The sequence below is a fragment of the Eriocheir sinensis genome, unplaced genomic scaffold (assembly GCF_024679095.1).
Source record: "Eriocheir sinensis breed Jianghai 21 unplaced genomic scaffold, ASM2467909v1 Scaffold342, whole genome shotgun sequence".
Lineage (NCBI taxonomy): Eukaryota > Metazoa > Arthropoda > Malacostraca > Decapoda > Varunidae > Eriocheir > Eriocheir sinensis.
Genome location: NW_026111657.1, coordinates 276,655 through 287,500, shown reverse-complemented (window position 1 = coordinate 287,500; position 10,846 = coordinate 276,655).

The window sequence follows — 10,846 nt, the reverse complement described above, 5'->3', positions numbered from 1 at the left end:
GAGAGTTCCATGAAAATGACTTCCATGCTTGATCTCTTAGGCTGACGCGGCAAACAAGTTGTCTGCAGTCGAGTTTCTCTCTCTCTCATACACAAACACCCCGATACACGCACGTCCCAACAAACACACTCCGGTCACTTCCTCAGCTTTTCGTACTGGAAGGACTACTATTAATAATGTGATGATGACGACTAGAGAAAAGGAAAATGTCGAGGAAGAATACGATGAACAATATAAAAGGAAAAAGGAAAACGAAAAATAAAGATGAAGAAACAATGATACTCCTATAAAGTGTATCTGTCGCAGGCGGGAACCGAACACGAGCGAGCGAAACTCCCGTCATTGCGAAACATTTAAAACACTGATGACGCTGCCCTTGTTTTACAGATACTTATTATTCATCGGTCTCTCAACTCTCGAAGTTTATCCAGTGTAGTTATTTTTTTCACCTAGGCAATTTGAATTTTCCTTCAAATTGTGTATTCTTATTAAACAGCATGAAGAAGCGTGTGGCTTCAGCCCTGTCACCCGCCATCCGAGGCCTGAACTGCACTACTCGGCCGACTAGGCAAGACAAAAACAGAAAGAGTCTGCCAGAGGCCAGCCAGTCTGCATGCACAAAGCAGCTCCTTTTAACCTAACGCCGCTTTCCTCACTATTCGGATATATTTTTATATCACATCGAAACAACGATGGAAACTCTGCATCTTGCCAGAAAATCAACGTGGGTAACCCTGGAGCGAGGCCTCCTGGTGGACTCCATCAAGCTCTCGTGCAGGGAGTCCACCTGCTGCGTGAAGAGGAGGCGGACGATCGCCTCAGTCAAGCTCCCCGTGGACGGCTGGTCTTGCATCGCGGGGGTTCGAGGCTGCTACGCCGAGGGTCAGCTGCGTGCGCCCTTGGCGGAGCTGTGCAGGAAAGACGGCGACGCGTCCGTCAGGGTCCAGTGCATCTCGCTGCGGAAGCCAGTCTTCACCTCCTGCATGCCGCTGGCCTGGCTGCTGGACAACGTCAGCGGCCTCCACTTCTCGCTCTTCTGCGACAACGGGCCCGCCTTCACCAGCCTCCGGTGCAACGGGAGGCGGTGTGGCGAGCCTGTCCGGGCGGTGGGGCCTGCAGCACGCGCAGCCACTGACAGTGTGCCCCCAGCCTCATCTGATCAGACCAGCGATGGCCCAGAACCCAGCAACTTGGTAACCTCCGCTGCCAGGGCCGATGAGGCTGATGCATGGGCAGACTTTGAAGCGACGACCCGTGATGCCTGGTCCTTGAAGGCTAACGATTCATGTTCAGTCCGAGACTTCGTGACGTCCGTGACTAGGGCCGGCTGATGATTCCTGGGCAGCCTTTGACATCGCGACCAGTGACGCCTGGTCTGATGAGGCCGATGATCCATGGACATCTGCCGAATTGGTGACCGCCATCACCGATGAGGTTGATGATTCATGGGCATCCTTCAAAGTGATGCCCAGTGATGACTGGTCTGATGAGGCCGATGATTCCTGGGCAGCCTTTGACATGGCGACCCGTAATGACTGGTCCGCGGAGGCTGATGATCCATGGGTATCTTCCGAATTGGTGACCGCCGTCACCGATGAGGCTGATGATGCATGGGCAGCCTTTGACATGGCGACCCGTAATGACTGGTCCGCGGAGGCTGATGATCCATGGGTATCTTCCGAATTGGTGACCGCCATCACCGATGAGGCTGATGATGCATGGGCAGCCTTTGACATGGCGACCCGTAATGACTGGTCCGCGGAGGCTGATGATCCATGGGTATCTTCCGAATTGGTGACCGCCATCACCGATGAGGCTGATGATGCATGGGCAGCCTTTGACATGGCGACCCGTAATGACTGGTCCGCGGAGGCTGATGATCCATGGGTATCTTCCGAATTGGTGACCGCCATCACCGATGAGGCTGATGATGCATGGAAAGCCTTTGACATGGCGACCTGTGATGACTGGTCCGCGGAGGCTGATGATCCATGGGCATCCGCCTAATTGGTGACCCCCATCACCGATTAGGCTGATGATGCATGGGCAGCCTTCCAAGTGATGACTGGTCCGTAGAGGCTGATGCCTTCCTGGACGTCTGTGCTGTCGTTGTGTCCTGCTTCACCACGCACCCTGGTAACACACTCACCAGTGACCCCCGGCGAGCCACACCGTGAGCCACACCGTGAGCCACACTCCCGGGGAGCGAGACACCCTTTGGTGACCGCCGCTCTTATTACACCTTCACGGGAGGAGCTCCAGCTGTTTTTCTTATCTTATCAATGAAAACCTTTACAAACAATTATCTCCTTATTCATGAATTTACCTTTCCTATTCATAATAGCGTACCAATCACACTGAAATTCACCACATGACTGCCAAGCCTCTCTCTCTCTCTCTCTCTCTCTCTCTCTCTCTCTCTCTCCGTTCCTTAACTCGATCTCCTTGACGCTTCATTCCTCTCTCTTAATCCATACCTCTTCACCCTTCTCGCCCTCCATTCCTCCGTTCATTTTCCTCCTCCCCTCCTCCCTCCTCTGCTCCTTCCTCCCCTCCCCCCCTCTCTCCTCCTCCATTATGTGCTCCTCTTCCTTTTCCTCCATCTTTCCTTTTCATTCACCAAGTTTTTTCTCCTCTTTCCTTCCAACTACACTTCCCTTTTTTTCTACCTTTTTCTTTCCTTATTCTACGTTTTTACACACACACACACACACACACACACACACACACACACACACACACACACACACACACACACACACACACACACACACACACACACACACACACTCTATTTTTCTCCTCATCCTTTTTAATTTCTACCTCTCTTTTCTTTCTGTCTCTTTCGTTCTCCTTCCCTTCATCCTTTTTTTCCTCTTCTTTATCTCTTTCAGTCTCTCCTTCCTTTTCTTTGCCTCCATTTGCTCTCGCTCGTTACTCCATTGATTTCTCTACTTTTCCCTCACTTTTTTCTCTATTCTTACAAGTTTTAACGCTTGGACTGAATGTGAGTGTCATACCTTTCACAAATCGGGGTCTCTCTCTCTCTCTCTCTCTCTCTCTCTCTCTCTCTCTCTCTCTCTTTCCCTTTCTCTCCTTCCTCTCTCCTCCTCTTATCGTCTTCTGCCTCCTAGTCTCTTTTCTTTCCCTACCCTTCCTCACTCCATCCCTTACTCTCTCTCCCTTCCTCCTTCCTTCCCTTCTAGTCCTGTCCTCCCCTTCCTCCCTCCCTCCCTCTCCCTTCACAGGTCAGTTTTAGCCTCCCGGACAGCATAACTCTCGGCCACTTTCCGGGCCAAAATGCACAGCGCCGCCACCACCAACCACCACTTGCTTGGGTATGGCCGCCACCGCCACCTCCACCACCATAACCATAACTAACAACAGCAGTAATAACCCTTAGTACTTTCAACACTATCAATGCTTCCAGAAACACCATCAGCAGCACCACCACCACCACCACCTCCATTAATAACTGCTTTAACACAAACATCACCACAACCACCACCACCACCACCATCACTACCAACAACAACACTTACCCTTAAACACCAGCAATGCTTTCACCTCCACTACCACCACCACTACCTCCATTAATAACTACATTAATACACAAACATCACCACCACCACCACCACCACCACCAGTTCCATTAATAACTGCATTAACACAAACATCACCACAACCACCACCACCACCACCACCACCATCACTACCAACAACAACAACACCACTTACCCTTCAAAATGATGTTTTCTATGCCCTCTCTGGCCTCAATCCTCAGAAGGCTTATGGACCTGATGGAGTGCCTCCTATTGTCCTTAAAAACTGTGCCTCCGTGCTGTCACCCTGCCTGGTCAAACTCTTTCGCCTCTGCCTGTCAACATCTACCTTTCCTTCTTGCTGGAAGTATGCCTTCACACAGCCTGTACCTAAGAAGGGTGACCGCTCCAATCCCTCAAACTACCGTCCTATTGCTTTACTTTCTTGTCTATCTAAAGCTTTTGAATCAATCCTTAACCGTAAGATTCAAAAGCACCTTTCCACTTCTGACCTTCTATCTGATCGCCAGTATGGGTTCCGCAAGGGGCGTTCTACTGGTGATCTCCTAGCCTTCTTAACTGACTCTTGGTCATCCTCTCTTAGCCGTTTCGGTGAAACTTTTGCTATTGCGCTGGACATATCAAAAGCTTTTGATAGGGTCTGGCACAAATCTTTGCTTTCTAAACTACCCTCCTACGGTTTCTATCCTTCTCTCTGTACCTTTATCTCCAGTTTCCTTTCTGACTGTTCTATTTCTGCCGTGGTAGACGGTCACTGTTCTTCCCCTAAATCTATTAACAGTGGTGTCCCACAGGGTTCTGTCCTATCTCCCACTCTTTTCTGTTGTTCATTGATGATCTTCTTTCCAAAACGAACTGTCCTATCCATTACTCCGCCGATGATTCCACTCTGCATTTTAACGACTCAAGGCTGGAGGCTGCAGAACGCTTAGCCTCAGACCTTACTATTATTTCCGATTGGGGCAAGAAGAACCTGGTGTCCTTCAACGCCTCAAAAACACAGTTTCTCCACCTATCCACTCGACACAATCTTCCAAACAACTATCCCCTATTCTTTGACAACACCCAGCTATCACCTTCCTCAACACTAAACATCCTCGGTCTATCCTTAACTCAAAATCTCAACTGGAAACTTCATATCTCATCTCTTACTAAATCAGCTTCCTCGAGGCTGGGCGTTCTGTACCGTCTCCGCCAGTTCTTCTCCCCTGCACAGTTGCTGTCCATATACAGGGCCTTGTCCGCCCTCGTATGGAGTATGCATCTCATGTGTGGGGGGCTCCACTCACAGCTCTTCTGGACAGAGTGGAGGCAAAGGCTCTTCGTCTCATCAGCTCTCCTCCTCATACTGATAGTCTTCACCTCTTAAATTCCGCCGCAATGTTGCCTCTTTCTATCTTCTATCGATATTTCCACGCTGACTGCTCTTCTGAACTTGCTAACTGCATGCCTCCCCTCCCGCGGCCCTGCTGCACTCGACTTTCTACTCATGCTCATCCCTATACTGTCCAAACCCCTTATGCAAGAGTTAACCAGCATCTTCACTCTTTCATCCCTCACGCTGGTAAACTCTGGAACAATCTTCCTTCATCTGTATTTCCTCCTGCCTACGACTTGAACTCTTTCAAGAGGAGGGTATCAGGACACCTCTCCTCCCGAAACTGACTTATCTTTCGGCCACCTCTTTGGATTCTTTTTAGGAGCAGCGAGTAGTGGGCTTTTTTTTTTTATTAATGTTTACTTTTTTGTGCCCTTGAGCTGTCTCCTTTGCTGTAAAAAAAAAAAAAAAAAAAAAAATGCTTTCACCTCCACCACCACCACCACCACCACCACCATAAAGAATATAAAAAATAGTGCAATAGTCAACACCACTATCAAAACAAATGCTGCCACTTCTATTACCACCACACTGAGTATAATCACCATCACCATCACCACAACAATCACCACCACCATTTTTTCACCAACTTTTCGCTTTCCTTCCCTTCCTTTTTCTGTCCCTTATTCACAAACTTTACTTCCCTTCCTTTAACTTACACTCCCTTTCCTTTCCTTATATTTATCTCCCTTCCCTTTCCTTCTCTCTGTTTTCTTTATGTTCCCTTCCCATTCCATCCAATCTTTTCCCTTTCCCTCCCTTCCCTTTTCTGTTCCCTATTCCCAAACTTTTCCTCCTTTCCAACAACAACCACAACGACAACCACCACCACCGCCTACCACCACATCACTACCACAATCACCTCCATAACCACCGCCACCACGAGATTAAAAACAAGAACCGAAAATGAATGTGCAGGAAGTCAGGGGTATTAGGAAAGGCAAAAATAACAAGCAGCCATCTTTCCATAATGCTTAAGTCCATTCTCCTAAGCATTACCGGGAACTCGCCTTTGCCCTCACAGCATAAAAGGTAATTGCACTGTTTTGTTGCCGGGCTGATTTCCAGAACACGGTAATTAAATCCCTTTGCCCGGTGTTCATTTCTCTCTCTCTCTCTCTCTCTCTCGCTCTCTCTCTCTCTCTCTCTCTCTCTCTCGAAAGAAAGAAAGAAAGAAAGAAAGAAAGAAAGAAAGAAAGAAAGAAAGCGGAGGAGGAAGAGGCGAACAAAAAGAAGGATGAGAAGGAAAATAGAAGCGTAGGAACTGTAATAGTAACTGGAGCAATAACAATGAAGTGGGACGCTAACGACTATGAAAATAATAGTATTTACTAGTATTATTACAACGGTAATAAGGATAGTAATATATAAAAAATCATGAAACAAAAATCTCTAAAAGAGCAGAACGGGGATTCGAACCCCGGACCTCTGGAGTGAGCCTGGAGCCATCACGGAAAGACGGGCAACACCCGGCAGCCTATTGGCTCATTACGAGGCGCCGCACTCTCTTACAGTAGTTTAGTCTGCTCGCCAGGCACTTCAGTGTGCACAGAACAGGTGAAAGCAATCACTATAAAAACATTCAAAAGAAGCAAAGCGTGGCTTCGATCCACGGACCTCTGGACTGAACCAGCGCGCTGCCGACTGCGCTACTCTGACAATTTCTTAAAGGTGGAAAAAATCAACATAAACGCGACACTTGGCATAAGTTACACGCCAAAGACACCGCCACAAGCTGCTGTGTTGGCTGTTACCACTTCTTGGGTGCGAGAGACGTGATCTGAACCAACACATGTCAATAATAAGTAGTAAATACACAAGGAACATAAGCAAGTAACTATAAATAAGAAGACAACGTGCCTACTGAAGCTGAAACAGGGAGTGCACGCGCCGAGAGTTATTTTATACTACGACTACCGCTGCTGTTAGTATTTCCACCACCACACCAGTTACGTCCACCACTGCTACAACTACACCAAAACGCCTCATATAATTATGTCCAAAATGACAACAACAACCAAAATCACGGAGCCAGGAAGCAGCTGACAGAACATATAATAAAAACTCGGCCTTTTGATGTTTTCCTCTAATTAAAACATCATATTTTACGTTTGCTTAATTTTGATAGTCTCAGTTTGGGTCTGTCGTCTTCGCAGATAATTAATGAGAGAGAGAGAGAGAGAGAGAGAGAGAGAGAGAGAGAGAGAGAGAGAGAGAGAGAGAGAGAGAGAGAGAGAGAGAGAGAGAGATAACGAAAGAGGTAGAAAGCAGAAAAGCAGTGACTAACTTTATCAATTCCAATTTGCATAATGCTCAGAAAGTCTTATTATTTAGTTTTTTCGGTAATAAAATATAAATATAAATAATAGAGTTCGGAATCATCCTTCACGAAATTGAGATAAGCAGGAAATGGAGATTAATCCTCCTCCCCTCCTCTTCCTTCTACATCTTTTTCCCCTTCTCCTGCTTCTCTTATTCTTTGTTTCTTTGTCCTTCTCCCTCTCCTATGTCTTTTTTTCTCCTTCTATTCCTCCTCTTTATCCTTTCAGCGTATTTCCTTGTCCTTCCTCTCCTTTCTGTTCCTCTTTATCCTTTGTATCCTTTTCCTTGTGCTCTTAATGCTGCTCCTCTCCCTTATCTTTTTTCTTTTTTATTCATCATCATCATCTTCTTCTTCTTCTTCTTCTTCTTCTTCTTCCTCTTTTTCTTTTTCTTTTTCTTCTTATTCTTATTGTTCTTCATCATCATCATCATCATCATCGCGAGTCGTCTCCCCAGCAACCTCCATCGCAAGGAAAGGTTACTTGCTTGGTCATAAGTGTAGGTATGCTTGATATCAGGAAAAAGAGGTCAAAGGTTAGATTATAGTTGAAGGTATTGAATAAGGTTAGGGAAAGATCACAAGTTAGGTCACGGCTAAAATGAAAACGGTGGAAAGTTGCAAGGAAGGGTCACATGTTAGGTCACAGTTTAAAAGGTTATATAAGTGAGGTCAAGAGAGGTCATATAAGTCAGGTCACAGCTAAAAGAAGGGTTTCGGTTGTTTTCACTGGTTATTTTACTCACGGGAAGAATGAGAAAAGCACTCGTGTAAAACCTCTTGACGTGATATTCCAAGACGGCAGGAGGAAGTGTGCGGGAGGCAGGAGAGGGAAGAAAGAGCGGCTCATCCCCTTGATTGTTTGCTAATCCTCGACTGAGCCTCTGACGTGATTTTCCTGCCGTTTATCTTTTGTTTTCTTTATCTTTCATTTATTTTTCTTTGGGAAGGAGAGAGGCTGGTAATGAGTGAGGAAGTGCCATTTGTTCATTTCTTTTAGTATATGCTTTTTCTGTTGTTGTTTTTGCCCTCTGTCTATCTATCTATCTATCTATCTATCTATCTATCTATCTATCTATCCATCTATCTATCAAACCTAACCTAACCAGACCTAACCTAACCAAACCTAACTTGACTAGACCTGACCTAACCTAACCTAACCTAACCAAACCTAATCAAACCTAACCTATCTATCTATCTATCTATCTATCTATCCATCTAACCTAACCTAACCAGACCTAACCAAACCAAACCTAACTTGACTAGACCTAACCTAACCTAACCTAACCAAACCTAATCAAACCTAGCCTAACCTATCTATCTATCTATCTATTATCTATCTATCTAACCTAACCTAACCAGATCTAACCTAACCAGACCTAACTTAACTAGACCTAACCTAACCTAACTTAACCAAATCTAACCTAACCTATCTATCTATCTATCTACCTAGCTATATATCCATCCACTCTTCCTAATACACTTTTGAAACCAACGAGACAAGATTGAAAAATAAAAAGAAAGAAAATGGGAAAAAAAAATCGCAAGAAAATTCGACAGCTGTTAAAAGCCCGTTACTTGTGTCCCCTAATTCCTCTAAGTACCTCATCACCTCCTCGCCGATAGATTACCTCGCGTTCCATCACTACCACACCTCCCTCCCTCCCTCTCTCGCTCTTTTTCTCTCCTTCCATTCACCATCGCACTGTCACCTCCCGTCCCGTCCCGTCCCGCCTCCGTCATTTCATCTTCTCTAATCCATCTCATCTCAGCCTCCTTTCTTCTCTCGTCCTTTATCGCATCTCTATCTCCTCTCTCACCTCCTCCATCCTTTCCTCCTTTTCTTCTTGTTTTCTTGTTGTCTGGTTCATTTCATCTGTGCCTCTTCCCATCCCTTCTCTTCCCTTCTCCTCTCGATTTTTTCTCCTATCTCCTCCTCATCATCAGTCTCACCCTCTTCATCCTCATCCTCCTTATCCCTATCCTCTTCTACCTCCACTTTGTCATCCCTTCCTCATGTTCGTTTCTCTTCTTTTCACTGCCCTTCTGCTTCTCCCCTCTCCTCCCCCCCTCTCGTCTTCAGATGTTCCCCTCTTCACACTCGCCCCGAAGAATGGGTTGAAGTTATGTAGATGAAACACGCCTTTGTCTGTCTCTAACAAGTAGGAAATTATGATAGAAATGTTATTGCTATTTATCATATAATTAAAAGTTTATTCGGTGTTGCTGTCTTCCTTTCTCTCTGTGTTTCCTCCTCCCTCTCTCTTTCATTTCACTAATAGATAATAGAAATTTTAGGTCAGAATTTGAAATAACGGGTTATCAGATGTTTCACAAAGACAGGAGGGGCAGAAAGGGAGGTGGAGTTGCGCTATATGTTAAAGACTCACTTAAATGTTTAGTTAACAACTCAGTCAAAACTAACATGGATTCAGAATCAGTTTGGGTGGACGTTTACAAAGGGAAAGAAAAACTAACTCTAGGAGTTATATACAGGCCACCCAACCTTAACAGGCAGGACACGAGTATATTACTACAGGAGATTGGCAGGGCGAGTATGAGTAGAAATGTCTGCGTAATGGGGGACTTTAATTATAGGAATATAGACTGGGAAGATCTAGTGGGTGACCTGGAAGCCGAGGACTTTCTTGAAGTTATACAAGATAATTTCCTTAAGCAGGTAGTTACTGAGCCTACCAGAGGAGATAACATATTAGACTTAGTCCTAACCAATAATGGGAACTTGCTACGTGAGTTGGAGGTGGGCGGAGAGTTAGGAAATAGTGATCACAGAACGGTTCGTTTTAGCTTAGACTGGGCGGTAACCTGAACCAAACCCAGTGTTAGTGCCAGATTTTAGAAGAGCAAACTACGAGGCTTGAAGACATCTTGAAGGGGTAAACTGGGATAATTTAGGGATTCATGAGGGCCAGAACTGCGGATTGGAGAGCCAGGAGAACCAGGTAGAAATGTCTTACAATAATTTAGTTAGAGTAATAGTAGAGGGGCAAGAACAGCATATACCACAGCGAACACTTAGAAAAGAAAACAATGATCCTAAGTGGATGACTCGTGGACTAAAACACGAGATTGGGTTAACGAAGGGAATTTATCAGAAAATAAAGAATGGGGAAACACATCTCAGGGGCCGGTACGTCGAACTATCTAGATTAGTTAAGAAAAACACCAGGATAGCAAAAAAGAACTATGAGATCAAAGTAGCAAATGAGGCGAAAAGTAATCCTAAGGGCTTCTTTCAGATGTATAGAACAAAAACACGGGAGAAAATTGGACCGCTGAAATCAAACACAGGTGAGCTAGTATAAAATTACGAAAATATGAGCACATTGTTGAACGACTACTTCCTTTCAGTATTCACACAGGAGGATCGAACGACTATACCGGAAAGAGTTCAGGTGTACGAGGGCGGGAATGGCGATAAATTGAGGGATATAATCATTACCAGGCAATTAGTTCAGGATGAGATAGATAAGCTTAAGAAGAACAAGTCGCCAGGTCCTGACGGGATATTTCCGAGGGTATTAAAGGAGCTAGGTGATATAATCAGTGACCCACTAACCGACA